This window comes from Coffea arabica, chromosome 11e, assembly GCF_036785885.1.
Source record: "Coffea arabica cultivar ET-39 chromosome 11e, Coffea Arabica ET-39 HiFi, whole genome shotgun sequence".
NCBI classification, from domain to species: Eukaryota; Viridiplantae; Streptophyta; class Magnoliopsida; order Gentianales; family Rubiaceae; genus Coffea; species Coffea arabica.
The window spans coordinates 15,436,656-15,452,483 of NC_092331.1; positions in this window are offsets into that span (position 1 = coordinate 15,436,656).

Below are 15,828 nucleotides of genomic sequence, written 5' to 3' on the forward strand. Positions count from 1 at the left end.
CAAAGGAATCGTGTAGACATGAGTACTCAGCCAGAATCGTCTGATAGGACTGCTGCAACTACCCAGCCAGAAGTCACAAGTCCCGGGGTTCAGTTGGCTGAATTACTTACCAAATTTGGGGAAATGGCGTCTGAGATGGCCGCCCAGAAGAAGTTGATCAACGAGCTCATTAGTAGCGGAGTGCAGCCCGAGTCTGCGCCCGTCAAACAACCGGAATCCAAACCATTTGTCATTCCTCCAATTCAAACCACTTTTGAGGGAGTTTTCAACCCGCAGTATACTTATACTCAAAATCCTCCGTTCTATCCTCCCTATGGGCAAGGATTTCAGCCTCAAGGTGGTCAAGGTGGTCCAAACATGCCTCTGGATCCACAAGCTTTTTATCAGACTACCGCAGAGCCTGTTGTACAGGAGCACACTGTTCAAACCAAACCAGAAATGGGAGAGTCATCTGCCCCGGTTGATATGAAGCTACTTAAGCGGTTGGATCGTTTCGATGAGTTCATCAGGAAAAGCCAAGGTTTAAGCAAACAAGGGGTGTTAGATTACGATGATCTGTGCCTGTTTCCAAATGTACAGCTGCCCGTGGGGTTCAAGGCCCCGAAATTCAATAAATATGATGGTACAAGCAACCCTAAGACGCACTTGCGTTTGTTTGCCAACAAGTTGGGCAGACCGGTGGATGACGAAAACTTGCCATTAAAGTTATTTCCAGAGAGTCTAGAAGGAGACGCCCTCGATTGGTATTCAAACTTAAAGCCAGAGGAGGTGAAGACTTGGTTTGATCTGTCCAACGCCTTCATCAAACAATACGAATATAACTGCGAGCTAGCACCGACCAGAACTACTTTGGAAGGTACCAAGAGGCGACCATCTGAAAATCATAAGACATACGCCAAAAGATGGAGAAAGCTGCCAAGGTTGAGCCTCCGATGACCGAAGATGAAATTATTCGCACTTTCATAAAGGCGCATGATCCTCCATACTTCGAAGAAATCTTTCGTATGATCGGGTGTTCATTTGCTGCGATTGTGAATAAACTCGAAGAGTATGATGATTTTGTGAGAGTCGAAAAAATTGTTAACGTCTCTGCCCTAAAATCACAAGTAGAAGCTTTGCAAGGGCAAGGGAGCAATGGAAAGAAGCCGCAGTTTAAAAAAAAAGAGGGGGAGGCAACTTTTATCTGGAACCAGAACCCTTTACCCAAACCCCGATACCAACACACTCCAACCTATCAACCACATTACCCTTATTATTCAAACCCGCACCATGTATATACTACCAATATCCATCACCCTCGACCTCGCCCAAACTATCCTAACCCACCTTTAGCCCCTTTTCAAATTTCTCAACCAAATCCACCCGAAAATCGACCTCGCCCTCCATATAACCCAAGATTTTCTCCTCCAAATAGACCTGTTCATAGCCATCCTCAACCTCCTGAACCTTACAACCAACCCCGTAGCCATACATTTACCGATTTAGGCAGGCCTCTAGACCAATTGTATGACCAGTTGAAGGCCACCGGAAAAATTGGCACGACACCCCCTTCGACCTATCCATATGGCATATTCGTTGGGTATAACCCACAAGCCGTCTGTGCTTATCATTCAGGGGCACCCGGACATTCAACTGTTGATTGCAAGGCTCTTAAGCATAGAATTCAAGATATGATTGAAGCCGGAGAGATTGTAATCAGGAAAAAGGAGACACAATGGCCGAATATAAATAGGAACCCCTTGCCGGAACACACTAATACCATTGGGGTCATTCTGGACGACGCAGAGTGTGAGGAGCAAGTCCAAAAATTGGCAAGGGAAGCTGAGGTGTTTGGGGTCACAGACCAACCATTTGTAATAGAAGTGCCATTTGAGGAGGATAAAAGGCCTTTTATTTTGGATCTCACTCTAGCTGAGAGCAAGGCTTTGGAGCCAGTGGTCATCGAATTCCGAGGGCAGGAGCCTGTTCTGAGTTTGCAGCGAGTGCCATGGAACTAGGATGAACCTGTCATACAAATTGGAGAAAAGTCAGTTGCCAAAGAAGAGGTGTCAGTGGTCACTAGATCAGGGAGGATGCAAGTCCGTTTGGAGCTACCGTTCTGATTCAAACAAATAACCCCGAGCTGCCCGCTAAACCAACAATTACTGAGAAGGAAGTCTTGGATTTTCTTAAAAGGCTCCAAAGAAGCGAATATAATGTAGTCGAGAAGCTAAGCAAGTCGCCAGCCCAAATATCCATGTTGGATCTGCTCTTTTCTTCGGATATGCATAGGGATGCGTTGCTCGAAGTGTTGACTAAAGCTCAAATCCCTAAGGACATTTCGGTTGCTAATTTCTCACATATAGTTGGGAGTGTGTTATTTACAAAACAAATCACTTTCTCTGATGATGAGTTACCGGCAGAAGGCATTGGACATAACAAGGCTCTGTACATAGCTGTGAGGTGCAACGGAAAAATTTTGTAAAAGGTATTGATTGATAATGGATCTGCGCTTAATATCTGTCCTTGGAGTACATTGGAAAAGTTAGGGTTGCAAGATATCAAGCTGAGGCCTTCAGGGACCATAGTTAGAGGTTTTGATGGAGCACAAAGAGAACCTATAGGAGAAGTGGATTTAGTAGTCGAGATGGGGCCCGCACAGTTTCAAATAGCCTGCCAAATTATGCACTTTCCTAGTGTTTACAATGTTTTGCTTGGAAGACCGTGGATTCACAAGTCCGGAGCTGTGCCTTCTTCATTGCATCAATTGTTGAAGTTCACAGTAAATGACAAATTGATAACTATCTTTGCCGAGAAGGATTGCCTCGTGATTGCTGATTCTGGGTCCAAAGAAGATGGTAGCCGAAACGCCACAGTGACCCCTCATAGCACAGCTGATATCGTCTCCGTAAGTTGGATAACAAAAGAGGACCAAGTTCTGTCAAAGGCCAGTGTCATGATGGCTAAGGAAATGATCCGCGGAGAATATGAGTTTGACAAAGGGCTGGGACGTGATCTACAAGGAATTCTGAAATCAGTGAAAATTGTGGAGAAAAAGGATTTATTCGGTTTGGGTTTCCGACCAACCGCTAAAGACATCAAAGAAATGAAGGAACGCAAGAGAGCAGAGAAAGAAGGCAGGCAAAAGCCCTTTGATATTCCACCACTGCATTATACTTTTTCACGACCAACCGAGGTGATCACGTCAGAGATTAACCCAGTTGACGGAATCGAAACTAGTTTGGCCCAATTGTTCGTTGGGGCAACATTTGAAGACAGTTTCCCAAATGAGGTCGAGTTTTCCGACATCTCTGAAGGATCAATTTTCAATTGGACAGCCGAGTTTCTGCCCATTCAGAAGGAGTTTCGGTAAACCTAAAGGGGTTTGTCATTCATGCGAATTCATGAAAATACTTCTGCATCTGTAAATAGCTAATGAAAGCATCTTTGCCTTTGACTGAAATATTACATATGCAAATATTGTTAAATTTTCATTTCATTTCCACTTGCTTTCTTTTTGTTTTCACTTTCAATCAAAGGTTTTATGAAAATACACAAGTTGTTCTTGTCATGTTGTTTTGTTTATTCGTTGGTTTATATTTCTGTCATATTGCTTGTTCATTTGTTTGTTGTATGTTTGTTTGCTTATTATCCCACATTTGTTAATTCTTTCAGATGGCCAAAAATAAAACTATTTGATCCTTTGGATATCACTATTCTGGAATTCAATAATGGCAATCTCTGTATCACTCACGACTTGGAGGTCTGAGAATCCGAGCTCCAAAGCGAGAGTGATAATGAGGAGGTATTCGATTCTTTTGCAAAGGACTTTGAACAATATGAGGAGAAATCAAAACCGAACCTGGAAGAAACAGAAAAGGTTAACATTGGCACTAAAGATGAAGTTAAGGAGGTGCAAATTAGTATTCATTTGAATGAGAGGAGAGATGCTTGAATTTTTGACTGTGTTCCAGGATGTATTTGCATGGTCCTATGATGATATGACTGATATTTCAACCGATGTGGTAGTGCATAAGTTGCCCACAGACCCTACTTTTCCACCCGTAAAACAAAAACTCCGAAAATTTAAATCAGATATGAGCCTCAAAATAAAAGAGCAAATTGAAAAATAGCTCAAAACCAACATTATCATTGTTTCCCATTACCCTATTTGGGTTTCGAATCCAATCCCTATTCCAAAAAAGAATGGAGAAGTGCGAGTTTGTGTTGATTATAGAGACCTCAATAAGGCCAGTCCTAAAGATGATTTTCCTCTGCCAAATATTCACATTCTCCTGGACAATACCGCTGGGCATGAGATTGAATCTTTTTGTGATTGCTTCGCTGGATACCACCAGATTTTGATGGCAGAAGAGGATAGGGAGAAGACTGCTTTTATCACCTCTTGGGGCACATTTTGCTACCGAGTGATGCCATTTGGTTTAAAGAATGCCGGAGTTACTTATCAAAGGACCATAACCACCCTGTTTCATGATATGATCCACCGGAAGATGGAGGTCTACGTGGATGACATCATAATCAAGTCTAAAAGGGCAGAGAACCATTTGGTCGATTTGAGAAAGTTGTTCGAAAGGTTGCGGAAGTACAATTTGAAGCTAAATCCTGTGAAATGCGCTTTTGGAGCACCAGCTGGTAAGCTGTTGGGATTCATTGTCAGTAAAAGAGGCATAGAGATAGATCCAGCAAAAATCAAAGCAATTCGAGATATGCCAGTGCCGAAAACTCAGAAGGACGTGAAAAGTTTCTTAGGAAAGATCAATTTTATTGGGAGATTCATTGCCCAGCTAACTGCCACATGCGAGCCGTTGTTCAAATTGTTGAGAAAGAATGTGCCATTGTATTGGAGTGAAGAATGCCAACAAGCTTTTGATAAGATCAAGGATTATTTGTTACATCCGCCAGTCTTGGTGCCACCCAAGTCGGGTTGACCATTAATCATGTACCTATCTGTGCTTGAAGAAGCAGTTGGTTGTGTCCTCGGGCAGCATGATGACTCCGGAAGGAAGGAGCAAGCCATTTACTATCTAAGCAAGAAGTTCACGCAGTATGAGGCTAATTATTCATTCATTGAGAAAAGCTGCTGTGCATTGGCTTGGGCAGCTCAAAAGCTGAGACACTACCTGTTGAGCCATACTACTTATCTTATTTCTCGATCTGATCCTCTGAAGTATCTCTTGGAGAAGCCGATGCTAACTGGACGTCTGGCTAAATGGCAGATAATTCTCTCAGAATTCGATATTGTTTTCACTTCACAAAAGGCTGTCAAGGGCAAGGTATAGCTGATCATTTGGCAGAAAATCCAAGGGATGATGATTATCAACCACTTCATACTTATTTTCCTGATGAGAAAGTCTTATTTGTAGGCGCCACAGACGATATAAGTGAGCAAAACCCTGAATGGAGGCTTTTCTTTGATGGAGTTTCGAATTCTCTCGGAGCTGGAATTGGAGCTGTTTTGGTTTCACCCGAAGGGAAGCATTACCCTGCCGCTGCCAAATTGTAATTTGCTTGCACAAACAACATGGCTGAATATGAAACCTGCATTTTTTGTCTCAAAATGGCTTTAGAAATGGAAATCAAAGAGTTGATAGCTTTCAGTGATTCAGATTTGCTCGTGCACCAAACCTTGAAGCAGTGGATAACCAAAGATTCAAAAATTTTGCCCTACCATTGTAGTCTGCTCACTCTGGCCAAGCAATTTCAAAATTTGGAGTTCAGACATCTCCCGCGAGCCCGAAACGCATTTGCTGATGCTTTGGCCACCTTAACTTCTATGATCCAGTATCCAGATAAATTAAGGATCGAACCAATCCAGATTCAACTTCAAGACAAGCCTGCCCACTGTTGGGTTGTAGACAAGTCCTCTGACAATATTCCTTGGTATAATGATATTAAAGCGTTTCTCAAAACTGGATCTTACCCTCTGCATGCTAGTACAAAGGACAAGAGTTTTCTGCGTAGAATGGTTTCAAAATTTTTCTTGAGTGGAGAAGTTTTGTACAAACGAACCTCAGATTTGAACCTTTTAAAGTACATTGATGAAGACGAAACTCAATATATGATGAAAGAAGTGCATAATGGCGTTTGTGGACCTCGCATGAATGGCCATTTGCTAGCAAAGAAAATCATGAGAACCGGATACTCTTGGCTTACTATGGAGCGTGATTGTATAGATTTTGTCCGGAGATGTATAAAATGTCAAATGCATGGTGACGTTATACGCGCTCCACCCACTGAATTGCATAGTATGATCGCCCCATGGCCCTGTTCAATGTGGGGTATGGACGTGATTGGTATAATTGATCCTCCTGCTTCAAATGGACATCGATTTATATTGGTGGCAATTGAGTACTTTACCAAATGGGTTGAAGCGGAGTCATTCAAACATGTAACGAAGAAGGTAGTTGCCAATTTCTTGAGAGATCACATCATTTGTCGCTTTGGAGGACCCGAAACACTTATTACAGACAATGCCAAGAATCTGAACAATGACATGGTAGATGGACTATGCGAACAGTTCAAGATCAGACACCGCAACTCTGCCATTTATAGGTCTCAAATGAATGGAGCTGTAGAAGCCGCAAACAAGAATTTGAAGAAGATTATCCGTAAAATAACTGAAAGGCATCGTGATTGGCATGAAAAGTTGCCTTATGCATTAATGACGTATCGGACTTCTATCCGGACATCGACTGGGAAAACGCCATATTCACTCATGTATGGAATGGAAGCTGTATTACCAGCTGAAGTTGAAATTCCTTCGCTACGAATCCTCATGGAAGCTAAATTGGAGGAGGCTGATTGGATAAAGCAGCGCCATGAGCAATTGACTTTGATCGATGAAAAGCGGCTTAATGCTATCTGTCATGGTCAGTGCTATCAGAAACGTGTGGCCGGGCTTACAACAAAAAAGTCCATAGGCGTGCATTCGAAGAAGGTGACAAAGTAGTGAAACGGATTTTGCTAATGCATGTAGACACCAAATTTTGAATAATTTGTATGTAGCATCTACTTCATGATTTTTATTTTAGATCGCTTGCATTTAGTTCATTGTTGTGTGTTTTGTATTTTTAGTTGTTATTTTTATTTTAGTTTTATTCATTTTGCCCTTTTAGTTTGTCTATTCATTTTTATTTTGTCATTTTAGGTTTTAATCACTTTTAAGTTTTAGATTTTAGTTTTTAGTTTTTAGTTTTTAGTTTTTAAGTTTATAGAGTTTTTAGAAAGAAAAGAAAAATCATTTTAGTCATTTTGTTTTTATTCAATGCTTTCTTGAAAGAAAAATGAAAATGCAAAATCATAAAAAGGAGAAAAAAAGAAATTAAAGAAAAAGAGGAAAAGAAGAAAAATTTAAAAAAATAGGTTTTAGATGGATTGGAAAATAAAAAAAGAGAGAGGAAAAAGAAAAAAAGGAAAAATTGTTCACAAAAATATGTTTATTTCTTTAAATTCAATCTTTGGGCACTTTAGTTATTTTTATTAAGTTATTTTGAGAAAAAGAAAATGATGAAAAGAGGAAAATTGAAAGTTAAAAAATGGCCATTTTGTTTAGTTTTTTGTTTAAAATTATTTTTGTTTTGTTATAATTATTGTTACCTGGTTTGTGTAATTTTGTTATTATTATTATTTATATTTTATTTTATCATTTCTGTAATTATTATTGTAAAAAAAAAAAAAAAAAGAAATATTTTGTCGCGGCATGCACGCTGCAATTTTTTGCAGCGTGCAAAGGACATTCGTAAGAGACAATTGGAGGGCTGGATTTCACAGGGGTAACAAGCCCCTCATCCTCATCGTTGAGATGAGGGTTTAGGAGATTTGGAAGTGGATATAAAAGGTAAGAGGAGGCTCAGCCGTGAGGAGGTTTTTGGGGAGAGTAAGAACGGCTAAAAGAAAAATTGAGAGCTGAGAGATTGAGAGTGGGGACAGCGAGAGAAAAACTGAAAGAGAAAGCTGGGGTTAGGGGGTGGAGGAAGAAAGAGGGCTTAGAAGATCCGAAGAAAACAAGAGGGGAGAGTCGAGGGGGATAGAGAGGTTTCGGAAAACCTGAAGAGAGAAATCGACGGGCAAGGAGGTGAAGAGCAGCAAAAAATTCGACCTTCCAGCCTGCATTTTTCCAGCGAACGACAGAAGACTTTGAGCTCCCAAAATTTGGATTCCTACATCTCAACTTCATAGGCTACAAAGGTAATCCTTTTCTGGCTTCATATCTCCCAACAAGCTCAGTAGTTTGTATGTTTTTCCTTTTCCATTAGACTTCATAAATTTTCAGTTTTGGTCCGCAAGTTTCACGGTAGAGAGTTGCAGGTTTGGACATTGTTTTGATATGATGAGTTTATATTGACATTCTGGGTTTGTGGTCGGAGGTTGGGTTTGAAGATTTTGGAGTTTGTTTGTCGTGAGAATCAGTTTTGTTTGGGTAGTTATCGATCCTGCCTGTTTTGTCTTGGGCTAGTTCTTCATTTTGTTCTAACGCTAAAGGGGCCGAAGAGTTGGAATTTCTGGAATAGATTTTTACATGTGGAAGTGTTGCATATTGTTTTCTTGTTAGAAGCCTAAAAATTCATGATGTTGATTGTTGGGATGTGATTCAATAATGGTAAAGATTTGTGATTTGGGTTGAAGATAAAAAATGAATGAAAAGTCTTGCGGCAATCTAAGGTTGGCCGTTAACTGATTTTGTATGAAGGTTGGCCGTGAACTTACCTGTCCTCATTTAAAACTCTGGTTCATTGGCTTTGTTTTTTGGTTTGTTTGGGTCAATTTTTAGCATGAATGTGAGTTATTTCTGAAGTGCTTTGAATCTGAAGTTTGATTCACAGTTGAACGGCAAACAGATTTTCATTTTGGTTGATAATTTCTGGGTAGCTAAGCTTTCTGAAATGGCTGACTTTCCTCTTTGGTTTAATGCACGTAAGTTATGTGTTTGGTTGGAGTTGAAGATGCAATATACGTGCGTGTTTGGGAAGGCTTGAAAACCTTAAATTAGAACCAAATGTTTGCTGAAATTAACCATTGAACCAGTCTTGCGCACATATGCTTTAGATTTTTGGCATGGCTTTCCGTTTAATTTTTGTTGTTCTTGATTGGCTTGTTTGTGTAGTCATTTGCTTAGTGTAAAGTTGCAAACCTGGATTTGAAAGTATTTAATCAAAGCTGTGTGTATTTGGGTTCAATAAGGTTTGAAAGAAACGTTTGATTCTTTATTGGAAAACATATGAGCAAGTGGCCGAAATTTCTGTGGCATTCTTATGGCTGTCCAATGAATTTTCGCGCTTAAGCTGCATGCTTAATCTTATGTAGAAGGGAAGGAAGGGGAGTTTAGGTGTTGAGTTTGTACATTTGCATCCTTAAAACGCTTGAGCTATGGTCGAATGTTTGCTGAGAATAAGTAAGTCAAAACTGCCGAACTTTCTGTCCTAGAATTTTCCAGCCGTGACACATGAAGTTTCCCTTATTTGTTCCTTTGCTGCATTTTTCATCTAGCCATGAGTTTGCATTTGTAGTTCCCTTGCTGCATTTCTCAGCCTAGCCATGAGCTTGCATTTGTAGTTCCCTTGCTGCATTTCTCAGCCTAGCCATGAGCTTGCATTAGTTGTTCCTTTGCTGCATTTTTCATCTAGCCATGAGTTGACACATGTTGTTCCCTGGCTACAATTCTCCAGTTTAGCCATGAACTTTCATCTTGGATTCTTTGCTGCATTTCTCATAAACCCATGAGCTTGGTGAGCTTTATATGTGTGAAGTTCATGTGAATGGAGTTGCGACATAACAACAGAAATTTTGCCGTAGATGGTTTTCTTTCTTTTGCTGCAGTTCATCTCCATAACTTGCTGTTTTCTTAGCTTCTTGCAACAACACATAAGTTGGTTTTGCCCATTTCCTTTTTGCTAGCTAAATCTATTGTAGAAAAGGGTAGTGTTTGATTGGTTTTGAAGATGTACGTTTGGCTCTAAATAGTTTGAACAACGTTTAAACATTGCTGGAATTTTGATGAGGTTAGGAACATTGAATCTTCTTGGCATAAAATTTCCTAGCACTTGCATGTTTGTTCCTGCTATGTTTTGGTTTGTTTGGGGGAACCAAGTTGGGTGTTATGTTGTTTGACTCAAGGTGGGGATGTTGCTAGATAAAACTTGTCCAAACTTGGCTTTAGTTTTTGCCAAAATCTGTTTGAAAAAAAATGCAAATGCAGCAATCTTTGAGTTGGTTTTGTAACAAAAGTGCAGCAGTTTTTTTTTTGATTTTGTAAACTTGCAAGAAATTACTTTGATTAAGTATTGTTTAAGCATGCTTTAATTGGAGTTAGTTTAATGCTTTGCTAGCTAAAGATTCATAGATGAATTTGCGGATGAGCTAGCTTAGCCTACCAAGATTTTCTTGTTACTGCCGAAATTTCCTTGTTGTTTGCCGAAAGTTTCTTGTTTGTTGCAGAAAATTTTGTTCTTTACGTATGCATGCATGCCAATATTTCTAAATGTAGCACTTTGCCCCCTCAAGTTTCCCCTTATGCCACTATGGCCCAAGTAATTGGAACATTTAATCAATTTGATCCCTCTAAGTTTCTCTTTGTGCCACAATAGCCCAAGCATGTTTTAGTATCTTGTAATTAAGTCCTAAAATCATTGCAACTTCAATCATTGTTTGACTCTTTCTTTATTTTTGGAATCTTTGAAGTGCTTAAACGATTTATTAGATTCAAATGTTTGAGTAATGCTTGTTTTTGGAGTTTTTAGTAGATGTTATGCTTGGAGATTGGATGATCATGCCTTTATTTTGGGCTTTAATTAGTTTTTTGATATTCATTGAGTTGCAATTGATGGAAGATTCATGTTGAGATGGTTTAGGTGATCGGTTGGTCTAATTTGTTTTTTTTTTATTTATTATTTTATTTTATTTTATTTGATCATTTCTAAGTTGCAAAGTGAGGACGGATTCGATGTTTGATGGATTCCGAGTGTCATATTTATCTTTTATCATTATATTGGTGCATTAATCCTTTCCTTTGAATGGTTTTAGCCCAAATTAGCTTCTTCTTTAGTGACCATAGCCCAAGTTGAGTCTCGTTCACCTTACTAGCATTACACACGGGGGAGGTACAATTTCTTTTTATCTCTTTTTGTTTCTCCTATGTGCTCTTATGTGTTATGTGAATATGCCTGTCTACTTCGCTTTCCTTGCCTCCTTGCATGCATTTACTTGCTTTTACTTTTATTTAAATCTTATGGGGTATGTGTACACCTCTTGACTTGTAATAGATAGGGCTCGAAGTGCATTTGGTCCATTTTCCCTTCCCCTTTACGCTTTTATGGGGTATGTGTACACCTCTTGGCTTGTAATAGATAGGGCTCGAAGAGCATTTGGTCCATTTTCCCTTCCCCTTTATGCTTTTATGGGGTATGTGTACACCTCTTGGCTTGTAATAGATAGTGCTCGTAGAGCATCTGGTCCATTTCCCCTTCCCCTTGGTTGCTTGCTTTTGTTGTTACATGTTAAATTGCTTTAGTAGGCTCTTGCATCTAGTCGAGCATGCTAAGTGCTACGTGCTACGTGTTTACGAGCGTTTTGGCATGTCTACTTGCTTTCATAACCATGAATGAATGGAATGGATGAATGTACGTCACCACACTAGCCTAATGCTAGTTGTGGCTCATTTTTTCATTAGAAATTCATAGAAAGGGCTAGTCCAACGCTAGACCCAATAGGATTTTTCCTTTATTTTTTTATTAATGCATTATTTGCCTGTTCACTACATATCACGCATTTTCCTTAGTTTTATCATTTGGCATGATCCTCGCCCCCCTTTTCCCCTCACTTTAGGTTTTGCATCCCATACTAGCTATAGGGTTCATTTTGCTTGAGTGTCCCCTTCCGATAAGGGAAACGAGCGAGTGTGGCTACTCGATAGCCTTAGCACGCTAGTTTCGCCTTCTAATCAAAGGGAAAATCAAGTCACGATTTAGGTCTTCCCGTACCCAATATGCATGAATTCCCTAGACTCATGCATTCTCAATCCACTCTATCATTACACTTTCACTTTTGTCTCATTTGCACACATGCACCTTTTTATCACCTTCACTTGCACACGAACACTTTTTTTGTCTCCACTTGCACACGAACCCTTTTATCTTCACTTGCACACGAACATTTTTATCTTCACTCGCACACGAGTACTTTCATCTACATTTGCACACCTTCACTCTTATCTTATTACTTTTATCATTTTTCTCACTTCACACAAACTCACACTTTCACATGGCATGCATTCCACTCATTTTTCACGTCATTTAGGTTTAGGTGTGACCTCTCCAAAAGGATCATTATTGGGCTTCACAATTAATGTGATTGGCACCACTCAACCTTTGAAGAGAAATTTCCCCCAATCCCCCTAGGTCTAGGTTTTTTGCATTCATATAGACATATCCAATACGCGATACATACCTTGGGTAGAAAAATTAGGAAAAATTGGTTCAAGTCACGCAACTAGCCTTGGCTAGGTCGAAGGGGTGCCTTGGATTTTTATCCTTGCCTTCCCCTTCGTCAAATGTGACCCCCGATCCCTCTTTTGGTTACGTAGACCCGAAAGTTCTCAAAAAGGGTTTATTTACTTTTTTTATTCAAAAACAAAAATCGTTTTTGGGTGACTTGGTACACCCTAACTCTATACCAAGTGGCGACTCCATTTTTGATACAAAAAACCCTTTTGAACTTCACTTGGCCAAATCGTCGCATTCTAAGTCCCATGGCCTTTTACTTTTCATTTTGCACACGTTCACACATTGCACACCACACACCACACAATTCAACTCGAATCAAAAAGTGGGGCGCGACAGTTGGCGACTCCACTGGGGACTTCCTAAGTGGGTCCAAGCATTTGACTTAGCCATTCGTTTCCTTTTTCTACCTTTTTTTATGCATTGCATTTGGATATTAGGATTGCATTTTTCATTTTTAGGACCTTTTGTCTTATGTACGTAATCAAACCAATCCCTCGACTCACGAATGTATGTTTGAATGAATGTTTACTTGTTATCTCGCGCTTGCATTGCATTTTGGGAGGTATGGGTCACCCTAGAGCCTTGCGTTGGTTCTTGACCCTTCCCCTCCAAACGAGCACTAACATACGAGCATACGCTTTACTTCTTTTATCCCTTTATTTTTCTTTTAGTGGCTTGTCACGCCACTCTACCCTATTAGGATTAGGTGACTCACTTGGACATGTGATCACGACACGATGTGTGTGTAGCATGTTCCAATGGGTCACTCAATCTTCCACTTAAAGCTATTGGTTGATAGCCTTTAGCTTTTGGTCGAAGATTGAGGTTTTGATAGATTCACTCAAACACGTAGCCGTGACACGATGTGTGCGTAGCGGTGTTTGGGGAATCGCTCGAGCCACCGACAAAGAACCTTGGGGTTGGTAACCCTTGGTTTCTAAGTCTGAAGGCTCGGGGACCTGAGCTCATCGAGTCTAGATGCATTAGTGAACCTCCAACCTCATGCATCCATGATAGCCTGCCTAGGGTAGAGTCGGCCTTATCCTAAGCTAGGGACACTATTCACGAGGGGAGGGGTCCAACCCCTTTTTCCTTTTTATTGCTTTATTTCTTTGATTGCTTTATCTTGTTATTACAATGTGTTATGTGTATTTATCTTGGCTGAACTAACTTTTCTTGGTTTTGTGTCCCGATTGCATTCATTAACCCTGAGCAAATAAGAGGTCTGGCATGACCTTCTTTTAGAGCCTACCCTTGTAGATAGGCTATTGCACGTTTGATAAATTATGCTGTATTTCGTTTATAAATTCATAATGCCATACCATTTTAGGCCTACCCTGGCAAATAAAGGGTTCCTTAGGTCATGTTTCATTTCAAATTGCATATTTTATTGTTTTAATCAAATGGCATCATGCATAAAGCCTAGAAAGGGAACGCCACGTAGGGAATCCCGTTTTAGGAATAAAACCAACCCTTTTGTGTCCCATGGGTACTTAACCCTTCAAGGGACTGCACGTTTAAGTTTTTGCCTAACTGGAGGAATGAGACTCGTGGGTAAGGTAATTGACAAACTACCTTCTTCATTATCAGATGGCTTGCCCTCGCCGCATCTACCAATTGTTAATACCGTCAACTGAGGTTCAACAATGGCCCACCTTCATGTTACCTAGTGAGCTGAATCAAGTAGCCCAATTTTTAGGACCAATTGGAGACTTTAAGCAGATCAAATCCAACAATTATTTGGTAGAGGCTTTAGTTCATCTTTGGGACCCCGAGTGTACTGCTTTTAGAGTAGGCCATAGGCAAATGACCATAACACTCGAGGAAGTAGCCGGCCTCCTTGGTTTACCCATACGTGGAACCGCCTTGGTGTTTCCATTTGCTTCCGACAAGGCCGAATTTTGTCAAATTATGGGATTGAAAGAGTCTGTGCTACGAGGGTCAGATCAGAGCGTTGCCGTGAATATTCTGTTTGAACGATTTGCGCCACGCGATGGATTCGAGAGGCATGTGACGGATTTTGTGTTCACTTCCAAAGCCGTATGGGAGAGCAAAAGATCACTAGTATATGGGGTAGCTATGGCGGGGACCTATCTCTTTCCGCGAAAAGATCAGAAGATAGCCTTTAAATCAGCAAAAATTGTGAATGACCTTTTTTTAGGAATTCAGGGTAAGCAATGTTCTATAGTCCCGACCATTCTCGCAGATATTTTCTTGGCTTGTACTGGTTGTCGAAAGGGAGAAAAGTTTTTCCATGGGGCGAACTTGGTTTTATACATATGGGCTACGGGACATTTTAAGAGACAAGCATCAGTTGCCGATAGTTTGCCGGTGGTTGGATATAATTGGGTAGTCACACATCCCAAAAGAGTCAACGAGGGAGATCTACCAAAGAACGCATCCGAATGTGTGGACTACTTGGAAACATTGCAAGATTTCAACATTAGGTGGGTATTAGATTGGACAGACTGCTTTGAGCCGATACTTCGCACTAAGGAATCCGAACGTGTTCTCTTGCTGGGTACTCAAGGAATCATCTCGTATACCCCGAAGAGATTTCTCAGACAACTAGGTCGCATTCAGGGGCCGCCACCGATTTCCGAGTTTAGTGAAGTCACTATTTTCTTTGATCAGGGGGTATGCCCAAAAGAGATCCCTATGAAGAGCCAAATCACTGAATCTTGGAGAACAATATCCAATGATAGAAGCATTCGTTATCTTCCGGAGCTCAAACAGAAGGGGGTAATGACCGCACCATACGAGGATTGGTTGAAAGATTCCACCACGCAAGGGTTGCAACATGAGCCGTATGAGGAAATTGAGAAGCTGAGAGCCATCATTAAAGCCAAGGACATGGAGGTGGTACAGTTGAAGAAATCCATCGAATCGCACAAAGAAAAGGCAGAAGAAAACAAGAGGTTATATGAGAAGGAGCGAGAAAGGCGCCAAGATATGAAGCGAAAATGTGGGGAATTATATGATCAAGCCGAACGTGTCAAGATGCCATATGCAAGAGAAAGTAAAGACTCTGTACTAGATAGGCTTAGGAATTTTGGTGATCTTGTACGAAATCGCCTTCGCGATATGATGTAAACAGATGTATCTAGCTTCTGCAATGAAATGAATCTCTTTTCACAAAAGTGTTTGTCAAATAACAGGTTTGATTAACGGGTCTCATTCCGAAAGTGTTGCATCATGCTAAGCCTACCCTTGGCACAAAAAGGGTCCCCCCATAGGACATGCATCCGAGTTGTTTGAATAATTACTAACTCATGCCTTTTTCTTTTTCCCTTTTGAATAAATTGCAGAAAGCTAATAACGATTGGTTTGT